General features: G+C 39.5%; 1 protein-coding gene across 1 annotated transcript in view; it reads right to left on the reverse strand.

Moving 5' to 3' along the window:
• Positions 1–14,675, reverse strand: part of MED16 (mediator complex subunit 16) — a 292,898-nt gene that overhangs the window by 191,544 nt on the left and 86,679 nt on the right. The gene's annotated exons all lie outside the window — the stretch shown is intronic.

The following is a 14,675-nucleotide window of genomic DNA, read 5'->3' on the forward strand; positions in this document are numbered from 1 at the left end:
CTTTTTATTTGATAATAAAGAGTCTAAAAAACCTGATGAAGTAGAAGCCTGAAGCTTCCTAAAATTGTAACGTGTTTCATCTGAATGAGCTGGTTATAAAGGAATTCAAAAAAAGCTCAAGAGAATCTTAACCTCTGGTTATCTTTATTGTACAATAAAGATAACCAGATGTTGTATATGTGTCTTAACTTTTATCTTGTTGGTATTTTATACCTTTCTTGCACAGAATCTTAACCCATTAACTGTCCAAATGCAGATTTACAGTCTTACCCTAGCACTCCAAACATAGATCTATGTTTTATTTTTCCTGCCTCCAAATTTGGCACAACTGGCCTGAGATGCTTGGTTAGCATAGAGTGGGTCTTAACACTCGGTGTGTGCACTATTAAAAAAAATCTGGGACCACTTAGTACCTCGTGGGAGCACCAGTTCAACTGAATGCCACCTAAAGCAAACAGCATGGCAAACACCAAGGATTCACAGAGGTCATGTCGTATTAACACTCCCCTTTTAAGAGGAAAGTGACGTTGACCCCGAATTTAGTGGCTTTGAGGTGGATGTGACCACCACTAGTTGCAGAAATATAAAAAACCTTGATAATAACCAATGTGCAACATTTGTGCAACACCCTTTCAATTTTGGTGCTACTGGTAGTGTCCTGCCAGAATGTCTTATAACCTATGCCCTAAATAAAAAGAAACAATTCTGGAATGTGTAATACGTGTTCAGCAGGCTGGCTGATTGGCTGTCTCTATCTCTGTCTGTCTGTCTATATCTCAGTCTCTCTCTCTATCTTTTTCTCTGTCTCTATCTCTGTCTCTGTCTATCTGTCTCTATCTCACAGGTACACATATGTAAATACAATTATATATAGTGTAAATTACCCAGGATAACCCAAAAAATCCAGACAAAGTGCTATACTGTACTTGTAGATATAATGCATAATAAGCATGACTGGCAACTGGCAAGTAATACACATTTTCACTTGTTTAGGAATCAGACATGATCGCGTGTAATACCACTTGGTTCATGAGCAACTCTCTGAGACAAGAGAGACAATCAGACAGAAAGACAGAAACACACAGAAAGACAGACACACACAGGCAGACAGAAAGACAGACACACACAGGCAGACAGAAAGACACACACACACAGACAGACAGAAAGACAGACACACAGAGGCAGACAAAGACACACATAAAGGAAGGCAGAAAGACACACACACACATACAGGCAGACAAAAAGACAGAGGCACACAGGCAGACAGAAAAACAGAGACACAGGCAGACAGAAAGACAGATACACACAGGCAGACAGAAAGACACACACACAGACAGACAGACACAGACAAACAGAAAGACAGACACAGACAGAAAGACAGACACACACAGGCAGACAGAAAGACAGACACATAGGGAGACAGAAAGACAGACACACACAGGAAGACAGACAGACAGACACACAAAGGAAGGCAGAAAGACACACACACAGGCAGACAGAAAGACACACACACAGGCAGATAGAAAGACAGATAAACAGACATAGCTAGACAGACAGACAGACAGACAGACATGTTTACGTGTAACAGTGAAAACAAATAAAGCCAGGGGTTCCCTGCAGCAGTGCACAATCATCAAGTGTAACTCCACTGCTTACCCTGTCAGCAGTTTAGTAACACTCGTCTTAACACTATGCTTCAAAAAGTTTCATATATACGCACTCCAGCGTCTCTTAAATCATTGCTGGAACCTATAAATACTTTGTACATATGAATTCCTAGACAATAGTAAATGACCATGGCAGGTATAAATGTTCACATGCCAGTGTGTAACAATTTGAGTACAATTTCAGTACCTAGTACCAGTGTCAGAACAAAGATTGACTATAGAAAAAAAATATAAAAACGAGAAAAAAAAGGTATATTGGCAACACTTCTGCAAGCAGCAGGACTCAATGTTGCTGTCCGGTGAGCATCCAGCGTCAAATTTGGGGTCTTAAATCTCAGTAAGCACTGGTCCTCAAAAAATTTTTTTTGTCTTATTACACACAGAAAATTGCCTTCTTTAATTTAAAAAAAAAAAAAAATTCAAAATATTCAGAGCACTGGGCGAGCGAACATAGATCTACGTTTCGAAGTTAATGTGTTAATGCTAGACCCATATAAAGAAAAACAGATCTTTGGGATTTAATATGTTGTTGAAATTAGGCATATCAAAAGAGGGCATGGGCAGTTAAGATATCAATATATTCAATTAAAGAGAGAAATAAAGAAAAGAATAAGAAAAACAAAAAGGGATTATGAGGCTAAGGTCACAAGGGATTCAAAGACTAACCCAAAAGGGTTCTTTCAGGTATACAGAAGTAAGATTAGGGACAAGATTGGCCCACTTAAGAGTAACTCTGGTCAGATCACTGACAGTGATAAGGATATGTGTGAAATTCTCAATACCTACTTCCTCTCAGTTTTCACCCAGGAAAATACTAGCGATATTCCTGAAATAATAGATTATGTAGAACAGGATGATAATAAACTATGCACAATTGTGGTAACTAGTGACATGGTCCTCAGACAAATAGAGAAACTAAAACCTAACAAATTCCCAGGTCCTGATGAACTATTTGCAAGGGTGTTAAAGGAATGTAAAGAGGAACATACCACTACAAACTGGCATAGTGCCTGATAAGTGGAAAATGGCAAATGTAATACCTATTTACAAGGCAAGTGACAGGTCCCTGGCTTCAAACTATAGACCAATAAGCCTTACCTCCAGAGTGGGAAAATTTGTGGAATCAATAATTGCCAAAGCAATTCATAGCCATCTTGATAAACAGATTGATTAATGAATCTCAACATGGTTTTACAAAGGGGCATTCCTGTCTTACGAATTTATTAACTTTTTTCACTAAGGTGTTCGAGGAGGTAGATCATGGTAATGAATATGATATTGTGTATATGGACTTCAGTAAGGCTTTCGATAGAGTTCCACACCAGAGGCTATTGAGGAAACTTAAGGCACACGGAATAGGAGGAGAAATTTTTTCCTGGGTAGAGGCATGGCTGACAAATAGACAGCAGAGTGTTTGCATAAATGGGGAGAAATCAGAATGGGGGCACGTCACAAGCGGTGTTCCTCAGGGGTCAGTGTTAGGCCTGTTGTTGTTCACAATTTACATAAACGACATAGATGAGGGAATAAATAGCGACATAAGCAAATTTGCTGATGACACCAAAATAGGCCACCCAATTCATTCTAATGACGACACTAGAGCACTCCAGGATGATTTGAATAGACTGATGCAATGGTCGGAGAAGTGGCAGATGCAGTTTAATATTGACAAATGCAAAGTTCTAAATGTTGGATTGGTAAATTACCATGCCACATATAAACTAAATAATGTAGATCTTAATACTACTGATTGCAAAAAGAATTTAGGAGTTCTGGTTAGCAGTAATCTAAAACCAAGACAATAGTGCATTAGTGTTCGCAATAAAGCTAACAGAATTCTTGGCTTCATATCTAGAAGTATGAATAATAGAAGTCCTCAGGTTGTTCTTCAACTCTATATATCCTTGGTTAGGCCTCATTTAGACTATGCTGCTCAGTTCTGGTCACCGTATTACAGAATGGATATAAATGCTCTGGAAAATGTACAGAGGAGGATGACAAAGATGATCCCATGTATCAGAAATCTTCCCTATGAGGATAGACTGAGGGCCCTGAATCTGCACTCTCTTGAAAGGCATAGAATTAGGGGGGATATGATCAAGGTGTATAAATGGAAAACAGGAATAAATAAAGGGGATGTAAATAGCGTGCTGAAAATTTACAGCCAAGACAGGACTTGCAGCAATGGTCTCAAGTTGGAAAAATTCAGATTCAGGAAGGATATAGGAAAGCACTGGTTTGGTAATAGAGTTGTAGATGAGTGGAACAAACTCCCGAGTACAGTTATTCAGGCTAAAACGTTGTGCAGTTTTCAAAATAGGTTAGATAAATACACGAGTGGGTGTGGGTGGATGTGAGATGGACCTGACTAGCTTGTGCTGCTGGGTCTGGTGCCGTGCTCCTTCTTTGAGTGGAGGTGACCAGACTGGGTGGGTCACTGGGCTAATCCGGGGGGGGGGGGGACATGGACCTGCTCTGCATGGGTCAGTAGGCCTGTTGCAGTGTTCATTCTTTCTTATGTTCTTATGTTTTTATGAAGGTATTCAGGGTAACTCGATAGCTATACAGTGGACCCTCAACCAGCGATATTAATCCGTTCCTGAGAGCTCATCGTTAATCAAAATAATCGTTAGTCAAGTTAATTTTCCCCATAAGAAATAATGGAAATCAAATTAATCTGTGCTAGACACCCCAAAGTATTGAAAAAAAAAAATTTACCACATGAAATATTAATTTTAATACACACAAACTGAAGAAGACATGCACAGTTACATGACACTTACCTTTATTGAAGATCTGTTGATGATTGATGGGATGGGAGGAAGGGAGACCATTGATCTTGTTAGTGTTTAGAAGGGGAATCCCCTTCCATTAGCACTTGAGGTAGCAAGTCTTTTTCTGGGGTTACTTCCCTTGTTCTTTTAATGCCACTAGGACCAGCTTCAGAGTCACTGGACTTCTGTCGCACAACATATCTGTCCATAGAGGCCTGTACCTCTCGTTCCTTTATCCTAAAGTGTTTCACAACATTGTCAGTGTAATAGTCACCAGGACGGCTTGCAATAGCTGTGTGAGGGTGATTTTCATCAAAAAAGGTTTGCACTTTAAGCCACATTGCACACATTTCCTTAATCTTTGAAGTAGGCAACTTCTTCAATTTCTCTCTCCCCTCCTCCAAAGCAGTTTCCTCAGGTGTGGCCTTTTAATGTTGAAGATGATCTAGCAGCTCATCAGTGGTTTGTTCTTCATTGTCCTCCTCCACCAACTCTTCCACATCCTCCCCACTAACCTCACCAATATGAGCACTAGTTCCAGGCATTTTTTCCTGTTCACCTGGGTGTTAGTCAACTGTTGTGGGTCGCATCCTGGGGGACAAGATTAAGGACCCCCAATGGAAATAAGTTAGACAGTCCTCGATGATGCACTGACTTTCTTGGGTTATCCTGGGTGGCTAACCCTCCGGGGTTAATTGTTTCTCGGTAATTGTTTCATGTTAAGCCACACCAACAACACTCTCTCCACATCTTCGAGTAATACAGCTGATGGTGGTGCAGCAACAACAACAGCTGACTGTGGTGCAGCAGCAGCTGCACCTTTGGCAAGAACAGCTTCCTTGATTGCCGTTTTCTTACCCACAATAGAAGCGATCGTTGATTGGGGTTTATTATACAACCTGACCAGCTCAGAGACACGCACTCCACTTCCATACTTAGCAATGATCTCTTTCTTCATCTCCATAGTAATTCTCACCCTTTTTGCTGTAGGGTTGGCACTAGAAGTTTTCTTGGGGCCCATGGTGACTTATTTTGCAGGTGCAATCACTACAAAGGCTGTGATAATATGAAATGTTCCAGTTGTTGTATGTTTGGAAGCGACCGCGGTGGCTGGCTGGCTTGTAAACACTGGCACCCAAGGGACAAGTGAGGCGCGCTCAGGCCAAAGTGGACGTGTATGGTATGGAACGAATAGCGCTGGTCGGGTTTTTAAGCGCTAGTTGAGGCAAAATTTTTGTGTTAAAATGTATCGCTAGTCACATTTATCGTTAATCGATGCCATCACTGGTTAAGGGTCCACTGTACAGTGGACCCCCGCATAACGATTACCTCCGAAGGCGACCAATTATGTAAGTGTATTTATGTAAGTGCGTTTGTACGTGTATGTTTGGGGGTCTGAAATGGACTAATCTATTTCACAATATTTCTTATGGGAACAAATTCGGTCAGTACTGGCACCTGAACATACTTCTGGAGTGAAAAAATATCGTTAACCGGGGGTCCACTGTACTTGCATTTTGAGTCATGTGGGAATGTTGCAGTACTGTGGGTCCCAGTATGATTAGAGAGAATTCATCTGCAGAGTCTTTTCTTATGTAGCTCCCAGACTGTATAATAGGTTAACAATGTCTGTTTAGGAATCAATTTATGCTTTCAAGTCTCAGTTGAAAGCACACCTCTTTTCTAGAGCTTATGATCCTGACGACCATTTTGTCACTCTTGAACATAAACTTTAGCATTCTTTTTACTATAGTTGTTTCATTTATGGTTTGAAGTGTGAGTGCTTGTTAATTTTTTGAAAGAACAAGAACGATAAAATCCCTAGTTATTATTGTTGGTAGACAGCAACCACCCAGGGAGGTACTATAATCCTGCCAAGTGAGTGTGAAACAGAAACCTAAAACTGTTTTCCATGATGGTAGGATTGCTGGTGTCTTTTTTCTGTCTCATAAACATGTTGGACAACAGGTATATCTTGCTACTTATACTTACACTTAGGTTACACTACACAGGCATGCACATGCATATACAGTAGGGCCCTGCTTTTTGGAGTTTTTGCCTTACGGCGTTCCACTAATACGGCGATCTCAAATTATGACCAAAACTTTCTATAGAGAAAGAGGTCTTTCAAATACGGTATGGGCCACCCGGTTTGTTTACATTCACCATGAGCATATTTCTCTATTAAGTAATAATAATCACTCTTGGGCACATTAACCCTCTGGGGGTCGACAAGTCCTCTCAGAGACTTGTTCTCAGGGTCAGCCAAATTTCAAAAAAAAAAAAAAAAAAAAAACTTATGAAAAGATAATCTTTTCCCGATCATAATGACACCAAAAGTATGAAATTTGATGGAAATCTTATGGAATTATGCTCTCGCGAAGTTAGCGGTCTAGACGATGTTTACGCATCGGCGATTTTGCCCACTTTGAACCCTATTTTCAGCCAATTCCAGTGTACTAGTCGATAAAAATCATAACTATTTTGCTAAAACTCCATTTTTTCTATCGAATGAGTACAAGAAACCACCCATTTACCGATTTCAACTATCCAATGAAGTGGTCAGAATTTAGCAATTTTGCCAATCTCACACAAATTTAAAAAGATGCCAATTTCTGAACAGGGTCCAGAATAAACAAGAAAGACATTCCTGGCACTAAAATAACAAGTTCTCTGTTCGTTAGTCACATCCCCAGGCCCCTCTTATATTTCTTTTGCTTTTCACTTTGAATTTTTATTCTCACAAAAAAAAAAATAAGATTTATTGTTATGCAGACTACTGCATTAGTGTAGAAATGGTATAAATAATATCAGCGCACTTGTGAAAGAATATTAGACTCACCAGTTGATGTGTATTGGACGCCTGGCATGATTTGTTTACTTTTGAACTTTGGTAAAAATCGAACATTTCTGTTACTTTGAGCTCAATTTCAAGGTACTTTTCTTTGTAAAACCAGTCAAAATCATCTCAATTTCTGTAATATGTCTTCCATTCTATAAAATGAGACCAAGAAAACTAGAATACAACAATAAATACCATACGAAAATACAGTGCAAAGTCGCTGTTTTAATCCAAAAACACGGTCAAAGTTTTTTTTTTCTCGTTACGCAGTGTGCTGTAGGATTTTTTTTATACTGTGCACACTGACCTCATAGACCCATTCTTTCATATGTAGGCCTACCAGCTTTCTCTCACTAGATTTGAGGGCACTAGAATTTAGGCGTACTAGTACGACAAAAACCCTGGGTCATAAGACGTACTAGTACGTGCGAAACCCCCAAAGGGTTAAATGTCTAATTTTACGTCAATATAGATATTTTCATTAATCCATCTATGATATTTTCTTCAAAATTATATAAGAAACACGTTACTTAGTATATAAACATTTTCTTTATATACTATGGAGGTGTGGTAGCTGGGTAAGGGAAAACATTACATCACTCCCCTTAATACATAACTTTTTGTTTACAATTCTCGGCTTGAATTATTCATTACTTCTCCCTTTGTTTATGATGGCATCTAAAGGTAGTTGTTATAAATGATTAAACTCAGTGAACATGGTATGTCAATGGTAATAATTTGGCTCTGGGTCACATTAAATATTTTGTAGCTATGTAGGTAGGTGTAGGTGTGTAGCCCAGGTGGACTATGTACCTACATTATTATTATTACTGATACGTATGTGTACCTGTACCTAAGTAAACTTACACAGTGCGCTGCCATGCAGGTACACATTAAAATCACTAAGAGTATTTTATTAGTCTTGAAGATGCCATATTAATAATGATAATAATAATAACACAATAATAACACAATAATAATCACTCTAAGGAGCATTAACCCTTTGACTGTCGTAAGCCCCAATCCTGAAGTGTTTCCTGGTGTCACAAAATATTAGAAAAAAAAAAGTTATTTTTTTCTTATGAAAATGTTAAGATTATTTTTCTGATTGTTTTAGTCCAAAAAAATATTTTTTCCATCAGTACTTACCGAGATATAGAGGTGTGAAGTTTGCAGAAAATGAGCCATGTATGGCAACAGCGGCGACTGCCGCTCACCCAGTAAACTTTGGTTTACTTTTATTTAACCCCTTCAGGGTCCAAGGCCCAAATCTGAAGTGGTGCCCCAGTGTCCAAGAATTTAAAAAAAAAAAAATTTTTTATTTTTTCTTATGAAATGGTAGAGAATCTTCTTGTGAAGGTAATAAAACAAAAAGTACAAAATTTAATGGAAAAGTGACGAAATTATGCTCTCGCGAATTCTGATGTGTCAGCGATATTTACGAATCGGCGATTTTGCCGACTTTGACTCCCATTTTAGGCCAATTACATTATTCCATTCAACCAAATTCTTAGCTATTTCATTAGTATTACTTCTATTCTATCGATTGAGCACAAGAAATCACCAAGTCAACTGTTTCAACTACAAATTAAAGTGATCGGAAATTGTTAATTTGGCCAATTTAACACAAAGTTCAAAATATTCCAATTTCAAAATAGAGTCCAGAATAAACAATGTAGGTATTCCTGGAACTAAACTAACATTTCCTCTGTTCATTAGTTACGTTTTGAGGCTTTACAAATAAATTCCATTTTGATTTTTTATTCACATAATGAATTTTTATTCACACCAAAAAATAGAAGATATACTGTTATGCAATACTGTAATAATTGTACAAATATCATCACCATATTTGTGAATGCATATTAGACCCACCAGCTGGCGTGTATTAGACGTGTGAGGTCGTTTGTTTACTCTTGAATATCGGCAAAAATTTAACATTTCTACTTTGAGCTCAGTTTCAAGCGATTTCCAGTGCTAAAACCAATCAAAATCATCTCTATTTCTGTAATATGTCTTCCATTCTATCAAATGAGACCAAGAAATCGCAAATACAACTATAAAAAACATACGAAAAAACACTGCAAAGCCGCTGTTTTAATCGAAAAATCATGATTTCAGTTTTTTTTCTCTCATTATACACAGTGTGCTCCAGGATCTGTTTTATGTGGTGCACACATACCACATAGAAGTATTCTCTCATATCTAGGCCCAAATGTACCACTCACAGTTTATCAGAGTGAGCTGAGCTCATGACGTAGATCTACGGTTTGGACCCTGAATGTAAAGCCGTAGATCTACGGGACGGACCCTGAAAGGGTTAAAAGTTTCTTGTTTTTTTCACTATTTTATTTTTTCACATAACTTCTGTGGCCTGTGAGGCCAATGTATGGTGCAATGTCCATGTATACACTCGTTGAATGTAACACAATTATAGCAAAAACACTAGTATCATCATAATGTTTACAAAACTTGTTTACGCAAACAATATAGAAAATTGTTTATCACGATTGTTCTATAATATACAGTGGACCCCCGCATACCACACGCATCGCATACCGTACAATCTGCATACCGCTCGCTTTTTTCGCAAAAATTTTGCCTCGCATACCGCCCAAAAACCCGCTCACCGCTCTTCGTCTGAGACGCGTCCAATGTGTGGCCTGAGCCACGCTCACGTTCCGCCGGTGGCATTGTTTACCAGCCAGCCTCCGCGGTAACATCCAAGCATACAATCGGAACATTTCGTATTATTACAGTGTTTTTGGTGATTTTTTCTGGAAAATAAGTGACCATGGGCCCCAAGAAAGCTTCTAGTGCCAACCCTACAGCAATAAGGGTGAGAATTACTATAGAGATGAAGAAAAAGATCATTGATAAGTATGAAAGTGGAGTGTGTGTCTCCGAGCTGGCCAGGTTGTATAATAAACCCCAATCAACCATCGCTACTATTGGTGGTACAGCTGCTGCTGCTGCTGTACCACCGTCAGCTGCTGCTGCACTGTCAGCTGCTGCTGCACTGTCAGCTGCTGCTGCTGTTGTACCACCGTCAGCTGCTGCTGCTGCTGCTGCTGTAGTACCGTCTGCTGCTGCTGTAGCATCGTCTGCTGCTGCTGTAGCATCGTCTGCTGCTGCTGTAGCATCGTCTGCTGCTGCTGTAGCATCGTCTGCTGCTGCTGTAGCATCGTCTGCTGCTGCTGTAGCATCGTCTGCTGCTGCTGTAGCATCGTCTGTTGCTGCTGTAGCATCGTCTGCTGCTGCTGTAGCATCGTCTGTTGCTGCTGTAGCATCGTCTGTTGCTGCTGTACCACCGTCAGCTGCTGCTGCTGCTGTAGCACCATTGTTGGTGTGGCTTATTGAGAATACCAAGAAACAATTAACCCCAGAGGGTTTGCCACCCAGGTTAACCCAAAAAAGTCAGTGTCATCGAAGACTGTCTAACTTATTTCCATTGGGGTCCTTAATCTTGTCTCCCAGGATGCAACCCACACCAGTCGACTAACACCCAGGTGAACAGGGAAAAATGCCTGGAACTAGTGCTCATATTGGTGAATTTAAAGCCAGCAAAGGTTGGTTTGAGAGATTTAAGAATCATAGTGGCATACACAGTGTGATAAGGCCTGTTCTGGAAGAAAATGCCAAACAGGACCTACAGTACTCAGGAGGGAAAGGCACTCCCAGGACACAGTGTCTCATCAGTCATTGCTGCATCTTCAATGAAGGTAAGTGTCATTTATTCTTCATTTAGTAGAGTAGTACATGCACAATATATATTGTGCATGTACTACTCTACTATTGTGCATGTATCCTTCTCTTTGTGTGTACGAAAATGTATATTTCATGTGGTAAAAATTTTTTTTTCATACTTTTGGGTGTCTTGCACGGATTAATTTGATTTCCATTATTTCTTATGGGGAAAATTCATTCGCATACCGAACATTTCGCATAACAATCAGCCCTCTTGCACGGATTAAAGTCGCTATGCGGGGGTCCACTGTATATACATATGTACAATCACTGGACGCTTTCCTAAAACTGTTGCAGCTTGTGGAATTCTTTGAAACATGGGTATAAGCACAATGGTATTTTACACTCCTCACATATAAAACGAGTGTCTCTGAGTTTTTGTGGGTGTTTTGTGGTATGTCCACAGACAAAACACCTCTTCTGAGCATTTTTCTTGAGAGCAGTAACAGGCAGTGGTATGGGGTAGTGATCACCAGGCCTCAGACGAGAGGGCATGTGTTGATAATTTCGTGGAAATTATCAACACAATGGAATGAGCCGAAAAATAGGGTTCAAAGTGGGTGAAATTGCCGATTCATAAATATCGCCGAGGTCGCTAATTTTGCGAGAGCGTAATTCTGTAAGTTTTCCATCAAATTTTGTTCTTTTGGTGTCATTACCATCGGGAAAAGATTCTCTATCATTTCATAAGAATTTTTTTTTTCCAAAAATTTTTTGACACCAGGAGACACCTCAGGATTTGGGGTTTCGACAGTCAAGGGGTTAATAGCTCTTGTTCTTATTTCCTTTATTCTCAATGGGGAAGTGGAAAAGAATTTTTGCTCCGTAAGCCATGCTTGTCATATGAGGTGACTAAAATGCCGGGAGCAATGGGCTAGTAACCCCTTCTCCTGTATACATTATTATAAAGAGAGAAGAAGAAAAACTTTATAAAACTGGGATGTTTGAATGTGCGTGGATGTAGTGCAGATGATAAGAAAGAGATGATTGCTGATGTTATAAATGAAAAGAAGTTGGAAGTCCTGGCCCTAAGTGAAACAAAGCTGAATGGGGTAGGCGAGTTTCAGTGGTGAGAAATAAATGGGATTAAGTAAGCAGTATCTGAGAGAGTTAGAACTAATGAAGGGGTAGCAATAATGTTGAAGGATCAGTTATGGAAGGAGAAGAGGAAATATAAATGTATAAATTCAAGGATTACGTGGATTAAAATAAGGGTTGGATGCAAAAAGTGGGTCATAGTAAGTGTGTATGCACCTAGAGAAGAGAGGAGTGTAGAGGAGAGAGAGAGATTTTGGGAGATGTTAAGCGAATGTATAGGAACTTTTGAACCAAGTGAGAGAGTAATTGGGGGAGAGGACCTAAATGCTAAAGTAGGAGAGTGTGGTAGGTAAGTCTGGGGTGCCAGGTGTAAATGATAATGGGAACCCTTTGATTCAACTTTGTATAGAAAGGGGTTTAGTTATAGGTAATAAATATTTTGAGTAAAAGAGGATAAATAAGTATACAAGATATGATGTAGGGTGTAATGACAATAGTTCGTTGGACTACATATTGGTAGATAAAAGACTGTTGAGTAGACTTCAGGATGTACATGTTTATAGAGAGACCATAGATATATCAGATCACTTTTTAGTTGAAGCTCCAGTGAGAGTAAAAGGTAGATGGGATACAAGGAAAATAGAAGCAGCAAGTAAGAGAGAGGTGAAGGTTTATAAACTAAAAGAGGAGGCAGTTAGGGTAAGATATAAACAACTATTGGAGGATACATGGGCTAGTGAAAGTATAGGTAATGGGGTCAAAGATGTTTGTGGTTACAGGAAAGTGGGTGCGGGAGGGAAGAAGAGCGATTGGTGGAATGATGATGTAAAGATAGTAGAGAAAAAGTTAGCATATGAGAGGTTTTTTACAAAGTAAAACTGATGCAAGGAGGGAGTATATGGAGAGAAAAAGAGAGGTTAAGAGAGTGGTGAAGCAATGTAAAAAGAGAACAAATGAGAGAGTGGGTGAGACGTTATTAACAAATTTTGGTGAAAATAAAAAAAATTTTTGGAGTGAGATTAACAAGTTGAGGAAGCCTAGGGAACAAATGAATTTGACAGTTAAAAACAAGAGAGGAGAGTTATTAAATGGGGAGTTAGAGGTATTGGGAAGATGGAGGTAATATTTTCAGGAATTGTTAAATGTCGATGAAGATAGGGAGGCTGTGATTTTGTGTATAGGGCAAGGAAGAATAACATCTTGTAGGAGCTAGGAGGAGCCAGTTGTGAGTGTGGGGGAAGTTCGTGAAGCAGTGGGTAGAATGAAAGGGGGTAAGGCAGCTGGGATTGATAGGATAAAGATAGAAATGTTAAAAGCAGGTGGGGATATAGTTTTGGAGTGGTTGATGCTGTTATTTAATAAATGTATGGAAGAGGGTAAGGTACCTAGGGACTGGCAGAGAGTGTGCATAGTTAATTTTTATAAAGGCAAAGGGGACAAAAGAGAATGCAAAAATTATAGGGGAATAAGTCTGTTAAGTATACCTGGTAAAGTGTATGGTAGAGAGTAGGATAGCAGATAAACAAGGTTTAGGAAAGGTAGGGGGTGTGTAGACCAAGTGTTTACAGTGAAACATATAGGTGAACAGTATTTAGATAAGGGTAAAGAGGTTTTTGTGGCATTTATGGATTTGGAAAAGGTCTATGACAGGTTGGATAGTGGGGCAATGTTTCAGATGTTGCAGGTGTATGGAATATGAGGTAGGTTACTGAAAGCAGTGAAGAGTTTTTATGAGGATAGTGAGGCTCAGGTTAGAGTATGTAGGAGAGAGGGAGATTATTTCCTAGTAAAAGTAGGCCTTAGACAAAGATGTGTGATGTCACCATAGTTGTTCAGTATATTTATAGATGGGGTTGTAAGAGAAGTGAATGCGCAGGTGTTGGCAAGAGGTGTAGGGTTCAAAGATAAAGAATCTAACACAAAGTGGGAGCTGTCACAGTTGCTCTTTGCTGATGACACTGTGCTTTTGGGAGATTCGGAAGAGAAGTTGCAGACATTGGTGGATGAGTTTGGTAGGGTATGTAAAAATTAAAAGTGAATAAAAGAAAGAGTAAGGTGATGAGGATAACAAAAAAATTAGGTGATGAAAGATTGGATATCAGATTGGAGGGAGAGAGTATGGAGGAGGTGAATGTCTTCAGATATTTGGGAGTGGACATGTCAGCAGGTGGGTCTATGAAGGATGAGGTGAATCACAGAACTGACGAGGGGGAAAAGGGTGAGTGATGCACTGAAGAGTCTGTGTAGACAAGGAACTTTGTCCGTGGAAGCAAAGAGGGGAATGTATGAGAGTATAGTTATACCAACACTCTTATATGGGTGTGAAGCATGGGTGGTGAATGTTGCAATGAGGAGAAGGCTGGAGGCAGTGAAGATGTCTTGTCTGAGAGCAATATGTGGTGTGATTATAATGCAGAGAATTCGTAGTTTGGAAATTAGGAGGAGGAGCGAGATTACCAAAACTAATATCCAGAGGGCTGAGGAAGGGTTGTTGAGGTGGTTCAGACATGTAGAGAGGGTGGAACAAAATAGAATGACTTCGACAATGTATAAATCTGAAGTGGAGGAAGGTGGGATAGGGGTTGGCCTAGGAAAGGTTGGAAGGAG

This window comes from Cherax quadricarinatus, chromosome 12, assembly GCF_038502225.1.
Source record: "Cherax quadricarinatus isolate ZL_2023a chromosome 12, ASM3850222v1, whole genome shotgun sequence".
Taxonomy (NCBI): domain Eukaryota; kingdom Metazoa; phylum Arthropoda; class Malacostraca; order Decapoda; family Parastacidae; genus Cherax; species Cherax quadricarinatus.